At 46.0% G+C, this 26,137-nt stretch overlaps 1 protein-coding gene across 4 annotated transcripts in view; it reads right to left on the bottom strand.

Moving 5' to 3' along the window:
* LOC139260068 (partitioning defective 3 homolog B-like) overlaps positions 1-26,137 on the bottom strand; it is a 1,396,127-nt gene that overhangs the window by 429,461 nt on the left and 940,529 nt on the right. The window lies entirely within an intron of this gene.

Below are 26,137 nucleotides of genomic sequence, written 5' to 3'. Positions count from 1 at the left end.
GTTCATGAATGAGTCGCAGAACTTGAAAATGTAAACATAGGTTTGAAATCTCAACTTACTGTAAAGAATACAACCTGTAAGCCTGACATTTATTTTTGCCGGTTTCAGTTATTTCTAACGGAAAAATTGTAACTGTACATAAGGTAGAACTGTAACAGGCCCGAGATGAGCAGCAAGCCATTAACTAGAATAACATGAACAACTGAGTTCATGCAGGGTATCCGGAACACTGATCAGACCTCAACATGAGGGACCATTTCTGATACACAGATCAATGTTGAAGTTAAATACTGAAGCAATACCACATGTTTGAAATTAGAGACATATGGAGAGAATGAGACACTACCAGAGAGGAAAGAAAGACTTCTACTTGTATAGCATCTTATCAAGAGAGGGTGATTGAGAAAGAGAAAGTAAAAGTCAGAGGGAGATTGAGAAAGAGAGAGAGACAGAGATTGAGAAAGATAGGGAGATTGAGAAAGAGAGAGAGAGAGAGGGAGATTGAGAAAGATAAAGGGAGAGACTGAGAAAGAGAGAGAGAAAGAGGGAGATTGAGAAAGAGAAAGACAGGGAGATTGAGAGGGGGCAGGGGAGATTGAGAAAGTGAGAGAGAGATAGACTGAGAGAGAGGGGGGAGAGAGAGAGGGAGAGAGAGATAGGGGAGAGGGAGATTGAGAAAGAGAGAGGGAGAGATTGAGAAAGAGAGAGCAAGAAAGAGGGAGATTGAGAAAGAGAAAGACAGGGAGATTGAGAGAGAGAGAAGGGGAGATTGAGAGAGAGAGAGAGAAGGAGAGATTGAGAAAGAAAGAGAGAGAGGGAGATTGAGAAAGAGAGAGGGAGATTGAGAAAGAGAGAGGGAGCTGGAGAGAGAGAGAAAGAGGGATTGAGAAAGAGAAAGACAGGGAGAGGGAGAAGGAGGGAGAGGGAGAACAAGGGTGAGGGAAAGGAAGAGCAAGGTGAGGTAGTACAAGGAAAGGAGAATGAGAACATGCATGCAAATACGTGCAGTATAGAGTAAGAGGGCTAAAAAAAAACAGACAAACAGAGGAAAAAAATCAAATAAAGAGGTGCCGAGGTAGAGAGCAAGACACACACAATTTAACATAGCCAAACAGACTATCTGGAGAAAAAGGAACTATACAGAAACACACACAGCCACCAAAGGGTGGGGGGGGGGGGGGGGGGGGGGGAGAAGATAGTGAGTGACGGAAAGGCACACTGATCAGAGAAACATCAAGAAACACATTCAATGGGCTTCACGGCCTGAAATAGAGAGAACACATAAAATAATGCAATTGAGAGACACTCAGACACAACCCAGCTTATCACATTAAGAAAATTAAACATTAGGCACTGTTTGAAAATAAATACTCGCAGCTTCAACATGTTTGGCAGAAGCTGCTTTTAGTTCCAAATACAACAAATATATTTGCTGGATGATTTCTGATCCGAGACCCTGAAATCACTTCTCAAGTAGAGCCACGCTGCAGAGATCCCCTGCAGGAAGAACAACAAATAAATAAATCACAGAAAATAATCCCAGTCTGTCAGTCTCTTCTCTTCTGCTGTCTGATGTGCTCATTAAAGGGTATAGAGCATGGCACAGCTGCAGCTATTTAACTGCAAGAGATGCAACCAAAGGAAATGATGGTAGTTCAGAGAGTTGGCCAAATGTAAAAAGATTATGTACATGTTTGAACTCCTTTTGTCCATGGCTGGGTAATGATGCGGGGTCTGGTAGTGCACCATGGTTTTTATCTTTCCGTGTTTCCATGTGTTTATTTATAACTTACAGAGTGTCTGTTGAGGGAATGTGCTAACGAACAGATCCGTTAATTAACTTCAGCAAGCCCCCCTCAAGGGGTTTCAAGAAGCAAAAATTAACAGGAAATGTTTGGAAGGCAAGCTGATCACAAACGCTCTCCTCCCCTTCACCCATCGTTACTATAATAAAAAAATAATAAAATTCATAAACGTTCAGTGCATGTAGCTTTTCTTTCTAAGATTTTGTGTATCTCGATGCTGAAGGTGAGGGATGAAAACACAGTGGAGTGAACTTATCTTGCACTTCGGTTTAGTGACGGGCATTGTTGCTCAAGCAACACATGGTGTTAAACTTAAATCCTTCAACCCTGTTTCATTTTCAGTTTCCACTCTAATGTACTGGACTCCATCAGCAAGACTGGAGATTTTAGCACTGGCATAACTTAAAGGTGCCTTTTTCTTCTTCTGGAGGACTTGTATTAACTGGGAACCTGACTTGGATTGACACCCTCCCATCCAAACACATTTCACTTGGGACCCTTGAAGCTATTGAGAGAGATGGCCATCGTCCATGTACTCTCAGCTGAATATAAAAGGTTCGAAGTCCCTGTGGAGGTGAAAGGTGAGTGTGCTAACTACCTCAGATACATAGGTAGTGCTTTTCATATAAAGACGCGCTAGAATTTTCTATTGTCCCGACTCTGATTGTGTCAGAGAGATGGGATTTACAGGACACAATCTGTTTCATACTTATAACATAAGTTAGGCCCTGGTAATTTCATATCACTGAATCATTCAGCACAGAAGGTGGCCATTCGGCCCATCATGTCTGTGCCAGCTCTTTGAAAGAGCTATCCAATTAGTCCTACTCCCTAGCCCTTTTCTCACAGACCTGCATTTTTTCTTTATCAAACGTATATTCAATTCCCTTTTGAAAATTACTATTGAATCTGCTTTAACCATCCTTTCAGGCTCTGCTTTCCAGACCACATAGTTATATAGTATTTACAGCACAGAAACAAGACATTCACCTCAACCGGTCCATGATAGTATTTAAGTCCCACACAAGCCTCCTCCCACCCTTCCTTATCTAACCCCATCAACATATCCTTCTATTCCTTTCTCCATCATATGTTTATCTAGCTTCCCTTGAAATGCATCTATTCTAGTCGTCCCAACTACTCCTTGTGGTAGCGAGTTCCACATTCTAACCACTCTCTGGGTAAAGAGGTTTCTCCTGAATTCCCTTTTGGATTTATTAGCTACTATCTTATATTTATATCCCCTAGTTTTTGTATCGCCCATAAGTGAAAACATCTTCTCTATGTCTACCCTGTCAAAGCCTTTCATAAGTTTAAAAGACCACTATCAAGTCACCCCTCAATCATCTCTTTTCTAGATCCCAGCCTGTTCAATCTTTCCTGATGGGTATAACCTCTTAGTTCTGGTAGCATCCTAGTAAATCTCTTTTGCACCTTCCCCCGTGCCCCTATATCCTTTTTAATAATATGGAGGCCAGAACTGTTCACAGTACCTCAAGTGTGGTCTAACCAAGGTTCTGTACAAGTTTAATATAACTTCTCTTCTTTTCAATTCAACCCCTCTGGAAATGAACTCCAGTGCTTTATTTTTATGGTTTTATTAACATGCGTTGCTACTTCTAGTGATTTGTGTATCTGTACCCCCAGAGCCCTCTGCTCCTCTACCCCATTTAGACACTTATTTTCTTAGGGCCCCTACATGTGTTATTGCATAAAGGTGAGAACTGGATAGGGGGAAAAAAACAAGTAATTGCTTTTGAGAAAGCCAGCAACATTTTATGCTCCAAGCTGCTTATACTGTATAATCCGTGTAAAAGACTCGTGCTATCATGTGATTCATCGTCGTATGGAGTCAGGTGTGTATTACAACAAGCTAATGTTGCGTGGAAGTTGCAACCTGTTGCCTGTGCTTCCAGGAGCTTGTCTAAGGCCGAGAGGGCCTACAGCATGATTGTGAAAAAGGCATTAGCGTGTGTGTTCGGGGTAAAGAAAATGCATTCGTACCTGTTTTGCCTCAAATTTGAGCTGGAAACCGATCACAAGCCCCTCATATCCCTGTTCGCTGAAAACAAGGGAATAAATACGAATGCCTCAGCCCGCATACAAAGGTGGGCATTTGCTGCTATCAGCGTATAACTATACCATCCGCCACAGGCCAGGCACCGAGAACTGTGCGGATGCTCTCAGTCGACTACCATTGCCCACCACGGGGGTGGAAATGGCGCAGCCTGCAAACTTGTTGATGGTGGCGCAGCCCGCAGACTTGTTGATGGTTATGGAAGCGTTTGAAAATGATAAATCACCTGTCACGGCCCACCAGATTAGGAGTTGGACAAGCCAACATCTCTGCTGTCTCTAGTAAAAAACTGTACTGCATGGGAGCTGGGCCAGCATCCCCGTTGAAATGTAAGAGCTAATCAAGCCATTCCAGCGGCGAAAGGACGAGCTGTCCATTCAGGTAGACTGCCTGTTGTGGGGTAACCGCGTAGTGCTACCCAAAAAGGGCAGGGAGACGTTCATCTTGGATCTCCACAGCACACACCCGGGTATAGTAATGATGAAAGCGATAGTCAGATCCCACGTGTGGTGGCCCGGTATCGACTCTGAGTCCTGTGTACGGCAATGCAGCATATGTGCTCAGTTGAGCAACGCGCCCAGAGAGGCACCACTAAGTTTGTGGTCCTGGCCCTCCAGACCATGGTCGAGGATCCATGTCGACTATGCGGGCCCGTTTCTCGGTAAAATGTTCCTGGTGGTGGTGGATGCTTTTTCAAAATGGATTGAATGTGAAATAATGTCAGGAAGCACCGCCACCGTCACCATTGAAAGCCTGAGGGCCATGTTTGCCACCCACGGCCTGCCTGACATAATATCAGTGACAACGGGCCATGTTTCACCAGTGCCGAATTTAAAGAATTCATGACCCACAATGGGATCAAACATGTCACCTCGGCCCCGTTTAAACCAGCCTCCAATGGGCAGGCAGAGAGGGCAGTACAAACAATCAAACAGAGCCTCAAACGAGTCACAGAAGGCTCACTCCAAACCCGCCTGTCCTGAGTACTGCTCAGCTACCGCACGAGACCCCACTCACTCACAGGGGTGCCCCCGGCTGAGCTACTCATGAAAAGGACACTTAAAACCAGACTCTCGCTGGTTCACCCCAACCTGCATGATCAGGTAGAGAGCAGGCGGCAGCAACAAAATGGAAACTATGGTCGCGCCACTGTGTCACGGGAAATTGATCTGAATGACCCTGTGTATGTGCTAAACTATGGACATGGTCCCAAGTGGATCACGGGCACGGTGATAGCTAAAGAAGGGAGCAAGGTGTTTGTCGTCAAACTAGACAATGGACAAATTTGCAGAAAGCACCTGGACCAAATAAGGCTGTGGTTCACAGACTGCCCTGAACAACCCACAGCAGACACCATTTTTTTCGAACCCACCCAAAGGATCAACGACACCATGCCGGATGAGGAAATCGAACCTATCACGGCCAACAGCCCAGCAAGGCCAGGCTCACCCAGCAGCCCTGCAGGGCCAACAACACGGCAGCCCAGCGAGGGTACAGCCAACACACCAGAACAGACATTGGTACTGAGGCGGTCCACCAGGGAAAGAAAGGCTCCCGACCGCCTCACCTTGTAAATAGTTTTCACTTTGACTTTGGCAGGGGCGGGGGGGTCGGGGGAGGAGTGTTGTTGTGTATCTGTAAAGCATGCACTCCCATGTTCCGCCACCAGGGAGCGCATCTCCTGAAGACCCAAAGGATCCCAGAATCCCTTGGGAGCACTGTATATAAGACGGCCCCTGAGGGCTGTTACTAACTCTTAATAAAGACTGAGGTCACTGTTACTTTAACCTCGCTGTGTGCAGTCTCATCCGTGTTTGAAACACAACAGTTAGTATGCAGGTACAGCAAGTGATCAGGAAGGCCAATCGAATCTTGGCCTTTATTGCAAAGGGGATGGAGTATAAAAGCAGGGAAGTCTTGCTACAGTTATACAGGGTATTGGTGAGGACACACCTGGAATACTGCGTACAGTTTTGGTTTCCATATTTACGAAAGGATATACTTGCTTTGGAGGCAGTTCAGAGAAAGTTCACTAGTTTGATTCCGGAGATGAGGGGGTTGACATATGAGGAAAGGCTGAGGAGTTTGGGCCTCTGCTCATTGGAATTCAGAAGAATGAGAGGTGATCTTATCAAAACGTATAAGATTATGAGGGGGCTTGACAAGGTGGATGCAGAGAGAATATTTCCACTGATAGGGGACACTGGAACTCGGGGGCATAATCTTAGAATAAAAGGCCGCCCATTTAAAACTGAGATGAGGAGGAATTTCTTCTCTCAAACAGTTGTAAATCTGTGGAATTCGCTGCCTCAGAGAGCTGTGGAAGCCGGGATATTGAATAAACTTAAGACAGAGATAGACAACTTCTTAACCGATAAGGGATTAAGGGGTTATGGGGAGCGGGCAGGGAAGTGGACTTGAGTCCATGATCGGATCAACCATGATCGTATTAAATGGTGGAGCACGCAAGAGAGGCCGTATGGCCTCCTCCTGCTCTTATTTCTTATGTTCTTATGTTCTTATCACCAGAAGCCAGTCTTCAGCCAATTCGATTCACTCCATGTAATATCAAGAAACAGCTGAGCGCACTGGATTCAGCAAAGGCTATGGGCCCTGACAGTAGCCCGACTGTTGTGCTGAAGAATTGTGCTGCAGAACTAGCCATGCCTCTATCCAAACTGTTCCAGTACAGCTACAACACTGGCATCTATCCGACAATGTGGAAAACTGCCCAGGTATGTCCCATCCACAAAAAGCAGGACAAATCCAATCTAGCAAATTACCACCCATCAGTCTGCTCTCAATTATCAGCAAAGTCATGGAAGGTGTTGTCAACAGTACTATAAGCGGCACTTACTCAATAATAAACTGCTCACCGATGCCCAGTTTGGGTTCTGCCAGGACCAATCAGCTCTAAACCTCATTAAAGCCTTGTTCCAAACATGGACAAAAGAGCTGGATTCCAGAGGCGAGGTGAGAGTGGCTGCCCTTGATATCAAGGCAGCATTTGACCAAGTGTGGTATCAAGGAGCCCTGGTAAAGCTGAAGTCAATGGGAATCAGGGGGATAATTCTCCAATGGCTGGAGTCATACCTAACACAAACGAAGATGGTTGTGGTGGTTGGGGCTCAATCATCACATCCCCATGACAGCGCTGTAGGAGTTCCTCAGGGCAGTATCCTCGGCCCAACCATCTTCAGCTGCTTCATCAATGACCTTCCCTCCAGCATAAGGTCAGAAGTGGGGATGTTCGCTGATGACTGTATAGTGTTCAGTGCCATTCGCAACTCCTCAGATAATAGAGCAATCCATGCCTGCATGCAGCAAGACCTCGACGACATTCAGGCTTGGGCTGATAAATGGCAAGTAACATTCGTGCCACACAAGTGCCAAGCAATGACTATCTTCAACAAGCAAGAGTCTAACCACCGCTCCTTGACATTCAACAGCATTACCATCACCAAATCCCCCACCATCAACATCCTGGGGGTCACCATTGACCAGAAACTTAACTGGATGAAACACATAAATACTGTGGCAACAAGAGCGGGTCAGAGGTTAGATTTTCCACCATCTACAAGGCACAAGTCAGGAGTCTGATGGAATATTCTCCACTTGCCTGCATGATTACAGCTCCAACAACACTTGACACCTCTAGGACAAAGAAGCCCACTTGATTGGCACCTCAACCACCACCTTAGCATTCACTTCCTCCATCACCGACGTAGCTTGGCTGCAGTGTGTATCATCTACAAGATGCACTGTAACAACTCGCCAAGGCTTCTTCGACAGCACCTCCTAATTCTGCAACCTCTGAAACCTAGAAGGACAAGGGCAGCAGGCGCATGGGCACACCATCACCTCCAAATTCCTCTCCAAGTCTTACACTATCCTGACTTGAAAGTATATCGCCATTCCTTGATCGTCACTGGGTCAAAATGTTTTGGAGTACCTTCACCACACGGACTCCAGCGGTTCAAGAAGGCAGCTCACCACTGTTAAGTATGGAAGAACTCCACAAGACTGAGTACTGTGAGCTAAAACTGATGTGATCTTAGTCTCTTTAATACAACTCCAGAGTGCCTAAGCAGCATGTCAGACACCCTTTTATACTCCCTTGCATGAGGTGTGCAGCTGACCCTTGGGCCTCCAACCGTTGCGCCCTCTGGTGGAAAGTCTTACAGAGTTACAATGTTTACATACATAACATCACTCCGCACCAATGTCTTTGATACAAATTATTTATAAGTTGAGACGATCCGGTGCCCTACGTTCCCTGGTTGATCATCTGAGATCAAACTCTGGCATGGGTGAGTTGGTTGGACCTTTGCTGCATGGCGGCGGGGCTGGTCTGACAGGACTTATGGAAATAGTGGGTTCATCCTCTTGATTGACAGCGAGGTCAATTGCTGGTTGGGTGTGTGTTGGTGGGTCGATGATGGTGATGTCCTCTTCAGGTTGCTCCTGGTTGTCGGTGAACCGCAGTTTGATCTGATCCAAATGCTTTCTGCACGTTTGTCCACTCAATAGTTTGACGATAAACAGTCTACTCCCCTCCTTGGCCAAGACAGTGCCAGTGACCTATTTAGGACCATGACCGTAATTCAGGACAAACACAGGGTCGTTAACATCAATGTCACACGATACAGCCGCACAATTGTGGTACATGTTTTGCCGGTGACGCTGGGTTTCTGCATGATCATTTAGATCCGGGTGGACTAGGGAGAGTGCTCTCTTCATTAACAATTCTGCAGGGGGATCCCAGTGAGTGAGTGGGGTCGCGTCCGGTAGCTGAGCAGAACCCGAGATCAGTGGGACTGCAAGGTGCCTTCTGTCACGCATTTCAAGCTCTCGGCTTGATAGTTTGGACAGCCCGTTCCGCTTGACCATTGGATGCGGGCTTAAACGGGGTAGACGTGACATGCTTGATGCCATTGCGGGTCATGAACTCGTTGAATTCCCAGCTGGTAAAACACGGTCCATTGTCACTGACAAGGACGTCGGGCAAGCCATGGGTGGCGGACATAGCCCAGAGGCTTTCAATGGTGGCAGTGAATGTGCTGGATGACATGATTACGCATTCAATCCAATTAGAGTAAGCATTCACTACAACTAAAAACATCTTTCTGAGAAAGGGCCAGCTAAATCTATGTGAATCCTGCGACCACGGTTTGGAGGGCCATGACCACAGAATCAATGGAGTCTCCGTTGATGCATTGTTCAATTGTGAGCATGTGTTGCACTGGTGTACGCATGACTCGAAGTCCAAGTCAATGCCAGGCTACCAAACATGCGACCTGGCTATAGCCTTCATCATGACTATGCCTGGGTGGGTATTGTGTAGGTCGTGTATAAGCGTTTCCCTGCCTTTTTCTGGCAAAACCACGTGATTACCCCACAAGAGACAATCCGACTGGATGGACATTTCATCTTTACATCAGTGAAACGGCTTAATTTCATCTTGCACTTCCCCGGGAACGGCCGACCAGCTCCCATTAAGGACCCAACTTTTTACAAGTGATAGCACAGGATTCTGGCTGATCCAGGTCCTGATCTGGCGAGCAGTGACGGGTGACCCCTCACTCTTAAAAGCATCCATGACCAGAAGCAAGTCTGCGGACTGCGCGATTTTGGCAATGGTAGCCAACTGAGGGCATCAACACAGTTCTCCGTGCCTGGTCTGTGGCGGATAACATAGTCATCGGCGGACAATATTGGTGTCCATCTTTAGATGCAGGACGTAGCATTGGTGTTTATATCTTTGCTTTCTGAAAACAGCAAAATGAGCGGCTTGTGGTCAGTTTCAAGCTCAAACCGAAGTCCAAATAGGTATTGGTGCATTTTCTTAACCCCATATACACATGCTAACGCCTCTTTCTCGACCATACTGTAGGCTCTTTCAGCCTTAGACAGACTTCTAGACGAGTATGCAACCGGTTGAAGTTTGCCCGATACATTGGTTTGCTGTAACACACAGCCGCCCCCGTGCGAAGATGCAGCACAAGCTAGCACTAATCGTTTACACGGGTTATACAGTACAAGTAACCTATCAGAACAAAGTAGGTTTCTGGCCTTCTCAAAGGCTGTTTCTTGAGATTTACCCCAAACCCAGTCGTCACCCTTACGTAGCAACATGTGTAACGGTTCCGGCAAAGTGCTTAACCGGGGTAGAAAGTTATCAAAATAGTTGAGGAATCCCAGGAACGAACGCAGCTCATTCATATTCTGTGGTCTGGGTGCATTCTTGATGGCCTCTGTCTTTGAGTCCGTGGATCTGAACCCATCTGCCGCAATCTTTCGCCCCAAAAATTCGACCTCTGGCGCCAGGAAAACACACTTGGAGCGTGCAGGTGTTCGGTGGTGTCACGACCGGTGATCAGGATGTCGTCTTGAAACACAACGGTGCGCGGAACCGATTTCAGCAGACTCTCCATGATCTTCTGGAAGATGGCAGCAGCCAAGCGAATCCCAAAAGGGCACCTGTGGTATATGAACAGTCCTTTGTGCGTGTTGATGCACGTCAATCTTTTCGAAGATTCAGCCAGCTCCTGTGTCATGTAGGCAGAGGTTAGGTCCAACTTGGTGAAAGACTTCCCCCCTGCTAACGTTGCAAACAGGTCATCCGCCTTGGGTAGCGGGTACTGGTCCTGTAACGAGACTCTGTTGTTACCTTGTAGTCTCCGCAGATTTTGACCGTGCCATCGCCTTTCAACACTGGAACAATCGGACTGGCCCACTCGTTGAAGTCTGTCCAGTGCGATCTCGACTTTCTCCCTTCTCATATATGGAAGCACTCGAGCCTTGTGATGGACGGGCCTTGCATGGGGGACTAGATGGATCTGTACCTTGGCGCCTGTGAAGTTGCCGATGCCTGGTTCAAATAGCGCCGGAAACTTGCTCAGCACTTGGGCACACGAAGCATCATCACTTAAGATAGTGCTTTGATGTCACCCCAGTTCCATCGAATCTTTCCCAGCCAGCTTCTGCCGAATAGCATTCGGTCATCGCCTGGTACAATCCACAGTGATAAATCATGCACAGCTCCATCATACGATAACTTAACTGCCGCACTGCCAATGACGGTATGAGCTCTTTTGTGTAGGTGCACAGCTTTGTCGGGCTCAGTTTGGGCCTTTATGCCTTTCTCAAAAACCTTCTGGCTCATAATTGACTGACTCGCCCCCATGTCCAACTCCATCGATACCAGAATACCGTTCAATTTGACTTTCAGCATAATAGAAGGGCTCTTAGTGATGAACATGTGTACCCCATGCACTTTTTCCTCGGGTTTGCTTGCCTTTCGTTTGTTCTGCGTGATCCACCCTGGATCGATCATCCTCTGCCGACTCTACCACGTGGTGAGTCGCAGCACTCTTGCATATTTACTGGAGGTGCCCAATTGTTTCACAGCCTTTGCAAATGTAGTGCTTGAATCGACATTGATGGGCTCGATGATTACCCCCGCAGCGCCAACATGGTGCCAATGGATTTGCATTCACGCCCAATGGCAGACTCTGAGTCATCCTAGACCCTGCCATATGCAGTTCTGTCCGCTAGCGACATTATTTTATGCACAGTACTTGCCCTTGAGCTTCAATGCTGGGAAGATATCTGTTTGGTATTATCGCTCGTGGATATGATTGCTCAGGTCTAGGGATTTGGTGGACAGCAGCTTGCGAAGAATGACCTTGTGGCCGATACCAAAAAGGTCCCACAGCATTTCCCCCAAAAATCCAGAAAATTCGCAAGTTCCCGCAAGACGTTTCAGGTCGGCGACATAACTCGCCACGTCCTGGCCTTCGGAACGGTGGTGCGTGTAGAAGCGATACCTGGCCATTAAGACGCTCTCCTTCGGCTTGACGTGTTCCCGAACCAGCGAACACAATTCTGTATCTGTCTTCTCCGTTGGTTTCTCCGGTGCTAGCAGATTCTTGATGAGGCCGTATATTGTGGACCCACACACGGTGAGGAGAATCGTCCTGCGCTTTGATCGCTGTATCGTCCCCATCCATGAAGTTGGCCATGAAGTACTGGTCGAGACGCTCATCGAAGGCTTCCCAATCATCACCCTCTACAAATCTCTCTAAAATACCAATGGCAGCCATGACCGCGTGGACGTTCGTAATCTGTTACTTGTCGCCAATTGTTAAGTATGGAAGAACTCCATAAGACTGAGAACTGTGAGCTAAAACTGATGTGACCTTAGTCTCTTTAATACAACTCCAGAGTGCCGAAGCAGCATGGCAGACAACCTTTTATACTCCCTTGCACGAGATGTGCAGGTGACCCTTGGGCCTCCAACAGTTGCGCCCTCTGGTGACATACATAGTTACAATGTTTACATACATAACAACCACCATCTTCTCAAGGGCAATTAGAGATGGGCAATAAATGCTGGCATTGCCAGCGACACCCACATCCCATGAACAAATAAAAAAAATGTAAAAAAAAAAGTAATCGCTCAACCATCGGTGCCTTGCCTTCAGGTGCCTGGGCCCTAAGCTCTGGAATTACCTCCCTAAGCCTCTCTACCTCTTTTTCCTCCTTTAAAACACTCCTTAAAACCTACGGGGACGAACCTGGTGGATTCACCACCCATTGCTGCCGAGTTTTCTGGGCTGTCTCCCCTCCGAGCGAGCTTGGTGGAGGCCTCTCGCCGGCAGGGAGGAAAGACTGCTGGGGACCGCCCGCTGGTGCGCAACGGGGGTAAGTGTCCTCCCATCCGCCGAGCTTCCAGTTTAGTATGGGCAGGAGTCTGCTGCAGCAGGGGAAAGGACCACCACATGGGTGAAGGTCTAACCTCAACGGTCAATAAGACGACCTGCAAAAAAAGGTTAATAAATTTAGTTTCTTTATTTTTTTCCCAGTGATTCAGGTGGATGGGGTCTTCTGAAGGTTTCCCAGTGTTTTTTGGGGGGAAATTTTTATTTTTATCTGTTCCCCCCTCCCTGGGCCCGACTCAATGCTCGGCGGTACTTTGCTGAGGATTGTATTTGACGCCGAGATTGGGAGCTCCTGCCTACATTCAGGGCGTAAGTCGTTTTTATGGTGCCGGGCCGTCTTTCCAGGACTTTTTCCAAGAAACTTCCGCCCTAAAGTACCATCAGGATCTCAGCGGTCCTTTGTGCGGCACTTGGGCTTTCACCAGGGTCGGGGCCTATGTCTTTGATCAAGTTTTTGGTCACCTGCCCTAATTTCTCCCCAAGTGGCTCCGTGGCAATTTTCTTGTTTTTTTACATTCCTGTGAAGCGCCTTGGGACATTTTACTATGTTAAAGGCGCTATATAAATATAAGTTGTTGTTGCTTCTTGTATTTTGTCAAAAACCTCCTCTGTATTAACTATAACCCCCAATTTGGTATTGTTTGCAAATTTTGAAATTGTACTTCCGATTCCCCAGTCGAAATCCTTTATGTGAACTTATGTGAACAACAGTGGTCCCAGCGCCAATCCTTGTGGAACCACTTCCCACCTTTTGCCAGTCTGAATAACTACCTTTAAACTCTTTCGGTTTTGTAGCCAGCTTGCTATACATTCTGCTACTTATCCTGATTCCACATGTTCTGACCTTAGTTATGAGTCTACGTTGCAGTACCTTAATGACGGCAGTTTGAAAATCCAAATATATTATGTCTATGACATTACCCTCGTCTACCCTTTCTGTTACTTCTTCAAATAATTCAATAAGGTTGGTCAAGCATGACCTTCCCTTCTGAAATCCGTGTTGACTGTTCGTTATTGTATTTTCAGTTTCTAGATGCTTGTGTATTACAACTCACTGTGTAAAAAATATTCTCCTCAACCGAACCATCCCACACCCTGGTTCTTTTGCTAATTACCTGTGTCCTCTGGTTACCTACCGTGTAACCGTTACTCCTTATTTATTCTATCAAAAGCCTTCGTGACTTTGAGCATCTCTATTAAATCTCCCCTTAACCTCTGCTTCAAGGAGAAGAATTCCAGCTTCTCTAGTTTGTCCACATAACTGAAGTCCCTCATCCTTAGGATCATTCTAATAAATCTCCCGTGCACCCTCTCCAGGGCCTTGACATCCTTGTCATATAGGCCATTTACATCGGAAACTACAAGCCTTGGTGACAGTGAAGTGAATTTCACTCCAGCAAACTCCGCTTCCCTCCATATCTGCACATTCATGTAAATAACCAGCCAACACTCGCTGTCTAGATTCATGCATAAACTAGTCATTTGGGAAAATATGTGAGGGCATCTGATGTCCATGTAACCGTGATGTTGACCGATAGCGCCCAGCATGTAACGAACAAAAAAGAGAAAAGAACAAAGAACGTTCATTTATTTAGCGCCATATACCGAAAACAAATTTTTAAAAACTGTATACTGAAGAGCCTTGGGATTTTTTTCTATGCTATATGAATGCGAGTTGCTGTTGTTATCTCTGGCCCAGCAGCAATTCAAGAGGAGATCAGGAAAAAAAGAAATCTGTAATCCCAATACGTTTGAAAGAAAATACACCACATCTTAAGTAAGGCCAGAGAGACCCTCCAGGAAACCACTCAGATGCAAGCAACAGAAGACAGTTCAACAAGGTCACGGTGATTATTATAGTGCAGATAATGATGTGCCAATGCATCTGGAAGAATTAGCTATTGATATAATACTGGGCACTTTACCCCGCTTTCAACTGGAAGATAATGAATGTGAGTAACCTTTGTCTATTGGTGACAAGATCGCAATATGACCACATTGTCAAGCAGTAGCTAAAAATTTTAGTGCAGTAACCTATTTACCGATCAGGTCTTGACTGTATTCACTGATTTTAAAGAGGCTCATACTATGCTGTTCGGGGATGTACAAAATGTACTGGTTCAATAAATGTAAGACAGATCCTGCAGTTTCATGAAAACATCATAATTTTCTCTGTGGTGATTAAGTGAGGCATTTCGCTCTACGTGTCCTACACAGGCTTGATTGGTTAGTATCTACCTAACTGCATTTCTCCAATATAAATATCAATATATATTTTCCTTCCTTCTGCTCACCCGCTGAGCCACTCACCATTTCCCTGGTCATAATTGCGTGTTCCTGTCTTTTCCTTCGGGACATTTGAAGATAATTGGCAAAAAAAAAAACAGGGGGGCAGATGAGGAGAAATGTTTTGTTTTTTACGCTGCATGTTGATACAATCTGGAATGCATTGCCTGAAAGGGTGGTGGAAGCAGATTAAATAGTAACTTTCAAAAGGGAACTGGATATAATTTTGAAAAGGGAAAAAATTGTCAGGCTATGGAGAAAGAGTAGGGGAGTGGGATTAATTGGATAGTTCTTTCAGAGAACTGGCACAGGCACGATGGGTCAAATGACCTCAATCTGTGCTGTATGATTCTATGATTCTTGAGCTAGCCTCTTGTGAAAGTAATCCCACCCTCATCGGATGTTACCCCATCCATTCCTCTAGGGATGCAGCAAATCTTTGCTCTTTCACCCCCTGTCCTTTGTCCCCAAGTGTGACTCAGTCACCATCAGAAGTCCATTGTTCGGGCAAGGGTGGGTGTAAGATCGTAGGGTTCACAACTTTATTCCAGACAGTAGGACCCCACATTGTTCTTTGCAAATGCATTTTAAAACTGAAATTATGCATCTTTGAAGGCCAATAGTGGCAGTGTTTTTATTCTTCTCCCATTTAGTTGATCAGGATATCTCAGCCTAAGAGATTATTATTTACTCTGAGTACAGTGTATTACTTACATGCAGTCTTAATTAGCTTTAATGCATGATAAACAGATGCTGTCTTTTTAAAAATAAAGATCAAGGCAAAAATTGATCACATCAAGGGAAGTCGAACACTAAAAGGAAATTGATTCAGACTTTTAGAAACCACCTCCCCCCAGAAAAACTTTAATGGAAGATATTTTTGATATACATGGTCTTAAAGTGGACTCTGGCATTCGATTGATCACAGCCACATCCATTTCAGGCAGTCGCTGTGGGAAACAGCACAGAATACACATCAGGAAACTCAGCTTTTTCCATAAGTGAAACAAAAAATAAAAAGACATATTTTAGGAAATAGAGCTGCCATGCTACATTATCTTTGAACTCCAGGCACAGTCCATATCACAGATTCCTTACTTCCCTATTTCAACATTGGATAGACTATGGGGTCATCCTAGTCATAACCTACCAGAAAATACATGCTTTGGACATCATCTCCACTATTCACTCAGCTAGACAATATTCAACCGTCTCAAAGCTGCAACCCCCACATCCAGTCTATCAAGATGCCTACTTTTACATCATCATTCACCTCTCCAGCTCTACCTCACCCAAAATCCTCCTCCATGCCTTCTTTGCCTCTTTGCTCAATTTCTCCAACATTCTTCTCACCGGCATCCCAAGCTCTCCTATACATAAACTTCAACTCTTCCAGAAGTTGAACATTCATATTCTATCCCGCACTCCTATCAACCCTGTCCTCACCAAGCTCCAGAGCTCCTCAAAGCATAAGCATTTCAACTTTAGGATCCTGATCCTTGTTTTCAAATTGTACCAAAGTTTTGCACTCTTCTCCAACATCATCCTGCTCTTCCAATGGTTTATTGTGCATCCTTTCCTGCTTTCCTTTTCACTATTAATGTCAGTCATCAGCATCACACGTCTGTAGTTTTAGTTTTGCTCCCAACACCAATCCACCTTGCCCACTCCCTCCCCATTTTAAAAAGTTGTCTCAAAATTTATCTGATTAACTGTGCTTTCTGTCATCTTCTCTAACTCCCTCCCTTTTCCTGCTCAGAATCCTGATTGATATGTTATCTTGGGATGTTACAACATATATTTAAATAGTATCTGTAAAATAAGAAATGTCCTAAGGCATTTCACAATGGAGTTAGCTGTAGGAATTAATAACAAGTCATGGAAGGACAGATTCCCATCCCATCTCCGTTAAAACCGGCAGTGGGAGAGTTGGAGGCAGATTCAGGTCAGGAATCTCATTTTTAACAATTTAACTACCCACGCACTTCAAACCCATGCATTTTTCTAAGGTTAAAATTCCTCCATTGAGGCTTCTCGAATGTAGAAGGTGAGAGGCCAACAAGGATACCCTCAGAATATTTAAGTCTCGAGGCGAGAAAAGCACGAATAAGGGTTTCAGTGGTGGGGGATCGGAAGTAGAAGCGGAGATGACAAGTCAGCAGCAGCTTTTGTTGGAGGTGGGGTAATGAACAAAATGTGGTACTTGAAGCTCAGGTTTAGGTCAATCAGGATATTCAGGACATATCTAGCAGCTCAAACCTGGACATGTATGAGGCGCTGTGGGCCATCAGCAGCATTGTATTCCACCGTAATCTGTAATCTCATGGCCTGGCATATCCCTCACTCTACCATTACCATCAAGCCAGAGGACCACCCTGGTTCAAGGAGGAGTGTAGAAGAACATGCCAGGAGCAGCACCAGGCATTCTTAAAATGAGGTGCTGCTTTAAATGCAATAACTCAATAGACTGAATACTGTAAACTCCGAACAGATTCAAACCTGGCTCTACTTTATTAAGGCCCAAAGTGATTACATTACAAGATGGCTGGCCTTTTATACCTGGGCCGCACACATGTGCGCACAGCCCAATGACCTCCGACAGTGGCGCCACCTGGTGGCTAGTAAACCCAAGCATAAAAACATGACAATATCCCCCTTTAAGATATTAGTAACGGTCTTTTTACAAATTGAGACGGTCCGGGGCTTTCCGCTCCAGCGTTGAACGTCTCAGTTCAACTCCACCTTGGGCAAGCATTCTGAGTCTGTTATGACTGGGGGCTGGGTAGCCGATCTGATGGGAGTGGCAATGACCACGTCAGGGATTGAAAGTCCAGATTAATTGACCATGTCAGTGATTGAAAGTCCAGATTCATTGATGACAGCAGAGTCCTCTGATGTCTGAGGGCAGGTTGGTTGGTTACTGATCGTGTCTTCCTCAGACTGTTCCAGTTCATCCGTGTGATGCAGCTTTATCCGATCGACATGTTTCCTGCATGTCTGCCCATTCTTGAGCTGAACGATAAACACACTGTTACCCTCCTTGGCCCTAACAGTACCGGCGATCCATTTGGGACCTTGATCATAATTTAGTACATACACAGGATCATTGATAGAAATGTCGCGTGACACAGCAGCGCGATCACGATACCACTGCTGACTTTGACGTCTGTATTCAACACGATTATTCAAGTCAGGGTGGACAAGAGAGAGCCTGGTCTTGAGACCTCTCTTCATCAATAGTTCAGCAGGGAAGACCTGTAACAAAGCAATATGCGTGACAAGCGAGTTTGCAGTGAACCTTGAGTTACACATTACATACTCTGCCTGATGGTTTGGACCGCACGCTCTGCTTGTCCATTGGATGCGGGTTTGAATGGTGCTGACCGCACATGTTTGATACCATTGAGTTTCGTGAACTCTTGAAACTCCATACTGGTGAAGCAAGATCCGTTGTCGCTTACAATGATGTCAGGCAGATCATGCGTAGCAAACATGACACGAAGACTCTCAATGGTAGCTGTGGATGTGCTGAATGACATGATTGTACACTCTATCAGTTATGTCTTGAATAAGGAGTAAACTAGATACTGCAAGCTCAAAGTAAAGTGTGGCCGTAGTCCTTTATTACAGATCTCAGAGTGCCTCTCTAGTCTGTGAGGCCTCCTTGTATACAGGTGCTCCCAAGGGATTGTGGGATCCCTTGGGACTCCAGGGGATAAGCCCTCTGGTGGTTAGACATAGTATTTACAGGTTTACATACATATCAACACTCCCCCTCCCCCCCAAAGTCAATAGTGTAACTATTTATAATGTGAGTCAATCTGGGGCCTTCCTTTCCCTGGTTGATCGTCTCGGTGCAAATGCTGGTTTTGGTGAGTCGTTTTTTGGGCCCTCGCTAGGCTGTTGCACAGCTGGCCTTGCTGGGCTGCTGGGGGTGGTGAGTCCTACTGGGCTGCTGGGGGCAATGGGTTCTGCTTCGCGGTCAACTGCTGGATCGGTTGCCCCTTGTGTGTGTGATGCAGGGTAGAAAGAGGTGAAATCTATTGTGGGTTGTTCTGGGTAGTCCGTAAATCGGAGTTTGGTTTGGTCCAAGTGTTTGCTGCAGGTAAGTCCATTTGAGAGGTTGAGCACAAACACCCTACTCCCCTCTTTGGCCAAAACAGTGTTAGGAAGCTACTTGGGACCTTGTCCACAGTTCAACACAAATGCAGGATCATTTATCTCAATTTCACGTGACACATTTGCGCGATCATGATATGTATTCTGTTGAAGCTGCCTGCTCTCTACCTGTTTGTGTAGATCAAGGTGGAATAACGAGAGCCTTGCCTTAAGTGCCCTTTTCATGAGCAGTTCAGCGGGAGGGACCCCAGTGAGCGAGTGGGGTCTTGTGCGGTAACTGAGCAGGACTCGGGAAAAGAGAGTCTGCAGTGAGCCTTCAAGCTCTCCTTTATTGTTTGAACTGCTCGTTCTGCCTGACCGTTGGACGCGGGTTTAAATGGGGCAGATGTGACCTGTTTTATCCCATTGCGGGTCATGAACTCCTTGAACTCGGAACTGGTGAAGCACGGCCAATTGTCACTTATTAGGACATCAGGCAGGCCGTGCTTGGCAAACATGGCCCGTAGGCTTTCAATGGTGGCATAGGACGTGTTTGCCGACATTATCACACATTCAATCCATTTGGAGTAGGCATCTACAACCACTAAGAACATTTTTGCCAAGAATGGGCCTGCATAGTCGGCATGGACCCTGGACCACGGTTTGGAGGGCCGGGACCATAAACTTAGTGGCGCCTCCCTGGGTGCATTGCTTAACTGTGAACATGTATTAAATTTGTGCACGCGGGACTCTAAGTCTGCATCGATACCGGGCCACCGCACGTGGGATCTGGCTATCGCTTTCATCATTACGATGCCTGGGTGGGTGCTGTGTAGATCACGAATGAAAGTGTCCCTACCCTTTTTTGGTCCCACTACCCGATTACCCCATAGGAGGCAATCTGCCTGTATAGACATTTCATCTTTGCGCCGTTGGTACGGCTTTATTTCTTCCTGCATCTCTAACGGGAACTAGACCAACTCCTGTGGAGCACACAGTTTTTTTTACTAAGGACAGTAAGGGGTCCTGGCTCATCCAGGTTCTAATCTGTCGGGTGGTAACAGGTGATTGCTCACTCTCGAATGCTTCCATTACCTTAACTAAATCTGCGGGCTGTGCCATATGCACCCCTATGATGGGCAATGGCAGCCTGCTGAGAGCATTGGCACAGTTTTCTGTGCCTGGCCAGTGGCGGATGGCATAGTTGTATGCAGACAATGTAAGTACCCATCTCTGGATGCAGGCCGATGCATTCGTATTTATCCCCTTGCTTTCCGAAAAGAAGAATACAAGTGGCTTATGGTCGGTTTCCAATTCAAATTTCAACCCGAACAGACATTCCTGGTTGTCAGACAGGAAGCAAAGAGTAGGAGTAAATGGGTACTTTTCGGAATGGCAGGCAGTGACTAGTGGGGTACCGCAGGGTTCTGTGCTGGGGCCCCAGCTGTTTACATTATACATTAATGATTTAGACGAAGGGATTAAATGTAGTATCTCCAAATTTGCGGATGACACTAAGTTGGGTGGCAGTGTGAGCTGCGAGGAGGATGCTATGAGGCTACAGAGTGACTTGGATAGGTTAGGTGAGTGGGCAAATGCGTGGCAGATGAAGTATAATGTGGATAAATGTGAGGTTATCCACTTTGGTGGTAAAAACAGAGAGACAGACTATTATCTGAATGGTGACAGATTAGGAAAAGGGAAGGTGCAACGAGACCTGGGTGTCATGGTACATCAGTCATTGAAGGTTGGCATGCAGGTACAGCAGGCGGTTAAGAAAGCAAATGGCATGTTGGCCTTCATAGCGAGGGGATTTGAGTACAGGGGCAGGGAGGTGTTGCTACAGTTGTACAGGGCCTTGGTGAGGCCACACCTGGAGTATTGTGTACAGTTTTGGTCTCCTAACTTGAGGAAGGACATACTTGCTGTTGAGGGAGTGCAGCGAAGATTCACCAGACTGATTCCCGGGATGGTGGGACTGACCTATCAAGAAAGACTGAATCAACTGGGCTTGTATTCACTGGAGTTCAGAAGAGTGAGAGGGGACCTCATAGAAACGTTTAAAATTCTGACGGGTTTGGACAGGTTGGATGCAGGAAGAATGTTCCCAATGTTGGGGAAGTCCAGAACCAGGGGTCACAGTCTAAGGATAAGGGGTAAGCCTTTTAGGACCGAGATAAGGAGAAACTTCTTCACCCAGAGAGTGGTGAACCTGTGGAATTCTCTACCACAGGAAGTAGTTGAGGCCAATTCACTAAATATATTCAAAAGGGAGTTAGATGAAGTCCTTAGTACTCGGGGATCAAGGGGTATGGCGTGAAAGCAGGAAGTGGGTACTGAAGTTTCATGTTCAGCCATGAACTCGTTGAATGGCGGTGCAGGCTAGAAGGGCTGAATGGCCTGCTCCTGCACCTATTTTCTATGTTTCTATGTTTCTATGATGCATTTTCTTTACCCAGTAAGCACACGCTAACGCTTCTTTTTCGATCATATTGTAGGCCCTCTCGGCCTTAGACAGACTGCTGGATGCATAAGCAACCGGTTGCAATTTCCCAAATTCATTAATTATAGCAATACACACACGACCCCATCCGACGACGCATCACATGTTAGTACCAAACGCTTACATGGATCGTACAACACAAGCAATTTGTTTGAACATAACAGCTTCCTAGCTTTCTCAAAGGCATTTTCTTGGCTTTTACCCCATACTCATTCATCTCTTTTATGCAGTAAAGAGTGCAGGGGTTCTAACAATGTACTGAGACCCGGTAAGAAGTTACCAAAGTAGGTCAGGAGCCCTAGAAACAATCGCAGCTCCGTCACGTTCTGTGGTCTCGGTGTATTCTTGATTGCCTCCGTCTTCGAATCGGTGGGCCTGATGCCATCCGCCATGATTCTTCTCCCCAGGAACTCCACTTCAGGTGCCAGGAAAACGCACTTTGAACGTTTTAACCTGAACCCCACATGATTAAGCCGATGAAGAACCTCCTCCAGGTTCTGCAGGTGCTCGACGGTGTCCCGACCTGTGACCAAGATGTCATCCTGGAAGACCACGGTGCGCAGGACCGACTTCAGTAAGCTTTCCATGTTCCTCTGGAATATCGCCGCGGCTGATCAAATCCCAAATGGACATCCGTTGCAAATGAAGAGACATTAGTGCATGTTGATGTAGGTGAGGCCTTTTGATGATTCCTCCAGAACAATCGGACTGGCCCACTCATTGAAGTCGATCGGTGAAATTATGCCCTCTCATTGCAGCCTGTCTAGTTCGATCTCCACCCTCTCTCTCTTCATGTAAGGTACTGCTCTCACCTTGTGATGGATGGATCGCGCCTCCGGAATCAAATGGATCTGCACTTTTGCTCCTTAGAACTTCCCGATGCCTGGTTTAAAAAGCGAGGGGAACTTGTTTAGGACCTGGGCACATGAGGTGTCGTCGACAGACGAAAGCACTTGGACGTCATCCCAGTTCCAGCGTATCTTTCCCAGCCAGCTCCTGCCGAACAGCGTGGGGCCATCGCCCGGTACCACACAGAGTGGTAACTCCTGCACCGCTCCATCGTAGGAGACCTTTATGGTAACACTGCTGATTACGGGAATCAGTTCCTTTGTATACATTCTCAGTTTAGTACAAACGGGAGTCATAAGAACATAAGAATTAGGAACAGGAGTAGGCCATCTAGCCCCTCGAGCCTGCTCCGCCATTCAAATAGATCATGGCTGATCTGGCCGTGGACTCAGCTCCACTTACCCGCCCTCTCCCCGTAACCCTTAATTCCCTTATTGGTTAAAAATCTATCTATCTGTGACTTGAACACATTCAATGAGCTAGCCTCAACTGCTTCCTTGGGCAGAGAATTCCACAGATTCACAACCCTCAGGGAGAAGAAATTCCTTCTCAACTCGGTTTTAAATTGGCTCCTCCGTATTTTGAGGCTGTGCCCCCTAGTTCTAGTCTCCCCTACCAGTGGAAACAACCTCTCTGCCTCTATTCTGTCTATCCCTTTCATGATTTTAAATGTTTCTATAAGATCACCCCTCATCCTTCTAAACTCCAACGAGTAAAGACCCAGTCTACTCAATCTATCATCATAAGGTAACCCCCTCATTTCTGGAATCAGCCTAGTGAATCGTCTCTGTACCCCTTCCAAAGCTAGTATATCCTTCCTTAAGAAAGGTGACCAAAACTGCATGCAGTACTCCAGGTGCAGCCTTACCAATACCTTATACAGTTGCAGCAGGACCTCCCTGCTTTTGTACTCCATCCCTCTCGCAATGAAGGCCAACATTCCATTTGCCTTCCTGATTACCTGCTGCACCTGCAAACTAACCTTTTGGGACCCCCAGGTCCCTCTGCACCTCAGCATGTTGTAATTTCTCCCCATTCAAATATTATTCCCTTTTACTGTTTTTTTTCCCAAGGTGGATGACCTCACACTTTCCGACATTGTATTCCATCTGCCAAACCTTAGCCCATTCGCTTAACCTATCCAAATCTCCTTGCAGCCTCTCTGAGTACTCTACACAACCCGCTTTCCCACTAATCTTAGTGTCATCTGCAAATTTTGTTGCATTACACTCTGTCCCCTCTTCCAGGTCATCTATGTATATTGTAAACAGTTGTGGTCCCAGCACTAATCCCTGTGGCACACCACTAACCACCGATTTCCAGCCCAAAAAGGACCCATTTATCCCGACTCTATGCTTTCTGTTCGCCAGCCAACTCTCTATCCATGCTAATACATTTCCTCTGACGCCGCGTACCTCTATCTTCTGCAGTAACCTTATCGAATGCCTTTTGGAAATCTAAATACACCACATCCATCGGTACACCTCTATCCACCATGCTCGTTATATCCTCAAAGAATTCCAGTAAATTAGTTAAACATGATTTCCCCTTCATAAATCCATGCTGCGTCTGCTTGATTGCACTATTCCTATCTAGATGTCCCGCTATTTCTTCCTTATAGATAGTTTCAAGCATTTTCTCCACTGCAGATGTTAAATTAACCGGCCTATAGTTACCTGCCTTTTGCTTGCCCCCTTTTTTAAACAGAGGTGTTACATTAGCTGCTTTCCAATCCGCTGGTACCTCCCCAGAGTCCAGAGAATTTTGGTAGATTATAACGAATGCAGCTGCTATAACTTCCGCCATCTCTTTTAATACCCTGGGATGCATTTCATCAGGACCAGGGGACTTGTCTACCTTGAGTCCCATTAGCCTGTCCAGCACTAACCCCCTAGTGATAGTGATTGTCTCAAGGTCCTCCGTTCCCACATTCCTGTGGCCTGCAATTTTTGGCATGGTTTTTGAGTCTTCCACTGTGAAGACCGAAGCAAAATAATTGTTTAAGGTCTCAGGCATTTCCACATTTCCCATTATTAAATCCCCCTTCTCATCTTCTAAGGGACCAACATTTACTTTAGTCACTCTTTTCCGTTTTATATATCTGTAAAAGCTTTTACTATCTGTTTTTATGTTTTGCGCAAGTTTACCTTCGAAATCTATCTTCCCTTTTTTTATTGCTTTTTTAGTCATTCTTTGCTGTTGCTTAAAATTTTCCCAATCCTCTAGTTTCCCACTAACCTTGGCCACCTTATACGCATTGGTCTTTGATTTGATACTCTCCTTTATTTCCTTGATTATCCCTTCTCTTGTCGCCCTTCTTTTTCACTGGAATATATTTTTGTTGCGCACTATGAAAGAGCTCCTTAAAATCCTCCACTGTTCCTCAATTGTGCCACCGTTTAGTCTTTGTTTCCAGTCTACTTTAGCCAACTCTGCCCTCATCCCACTGTAGTCCCCTTTGTTTCAGCATAGTATGCTCGTTTCTCTACCCTCAATCTGTATTACAAATTCAACCATACTGTGATCACTCATTCCGAGAGGATCTTTTACTAGGAGATCGTTTATTTTTTCTGTCTCATTACACAGGACCAGATCTAAGATAGCTTGCTCCCTTGTAGGTTCTGTTACATACTGTTCTAAGAAACAATCCCGTATGCATTCTATGAATTCCTCCTCCAGGCTACTCCGTGCGATTTGATTTGACCAATCGATATGTAGGTTAAAATCCCCCATGACTACTGCCGTTTCTTTTTCACATGCCTCCATTATTCACTTGATTATTGCCCGCCCCACCGTGAAGTTATTATTTGGGGGCCTATAAACTACGCCGACCAGTGACTTTTTCCCTTTACTATCTCTAATCTCCACCCACAATGATTCAACATTTTGTTCATTGGAGCCAATATCATCCCTCACAACTGCCCTGATATCATCCTTTATTAACAGAGCTACCCCACCTCCTTTCCCTTCTTGCCTATCTTTCTGAATCGTCAGATACCCCTGTATGTTTAATTCCTAGTCTTGGCCACCCTGCAACCATGTTCCTGTAATGGCCACCAAATCATACCCATTTGTAATGATTTGTGCCGTCAACTCATTTACTTTATTTCGAATGCTGCGTGCATTTAGGTAGAGTGGTTTCATCCTAGTTTTTAAACCATGATTTTTAGTTTTGACCCCTCCTGCAGCCCCTTTATATTCAGTGGCCCTTTTTGTTTCTTGCCTTGGGTTTCTCTGCCCTCCACTTTTACTCATCTCCTTTCTGTTTTTTGTTTTTGTCTCCTTTTTGTTTCCCTCTGTCTCCCTGCATTGGTTCCCATCCCCCTGCCATATTAGTTTAACTCCTCCCCAACAGCACTAGCAAACACTCCCCCTAGGACATTGGTTCCGGTCCTGCCCAGGTGCAGACCGTCCAGTTTGTACTGGTCCCACCTCCCCCAGAACCTGTTCCAATGCCCCAGGAATTTGAATCCCTCCCTGCTGCACCACTGCTCAAGCCACGTATTCATCTGTGCTATCCTGCGATTTCGACTCTGACTAGCACGTGGCACGTAGCAATCCCGAGATCACCACTTTTGAGGGCCTACTTTTTAATTTAGCTCCTAGCTCCTTAAATTCGTCTCGTAGGACCTCATCCCTCTTTTTACCTATGTCGTTGGTACCAATGTGCACCACGACAACTGGCTGTTCTCCCTCCCTTTTTAGAATGTCCTGCACCCGCTCGGAAACATCCTTGACCCTTGCACCAGGGAGGCAACATACCATCCTGGAGTCTCGGTTGCGGCCGCAGAAACGC

The sequence above is a fragment of the Pristiophorus japonicus genome, chromosome 3 (genome assembly GCF_044704955.1).
Source record: "Pristiophorus japonicus isolate sPriJap1 chromosome 3, sPriJap1.hap1, whole genome shotgun sequence".
Classification (NCBI taxonomy): domain Eukaryota; kingdom Metazoa; phylum Chordata; class Chondrichthyes; family Pristiophoridae; genus Pristiophorus; species Pristiophorus japonicus.
Note: the sequence above shows the minus strand (reverse complement) of the source record. Positions and strands in the feature narration are given on the sequence as shown.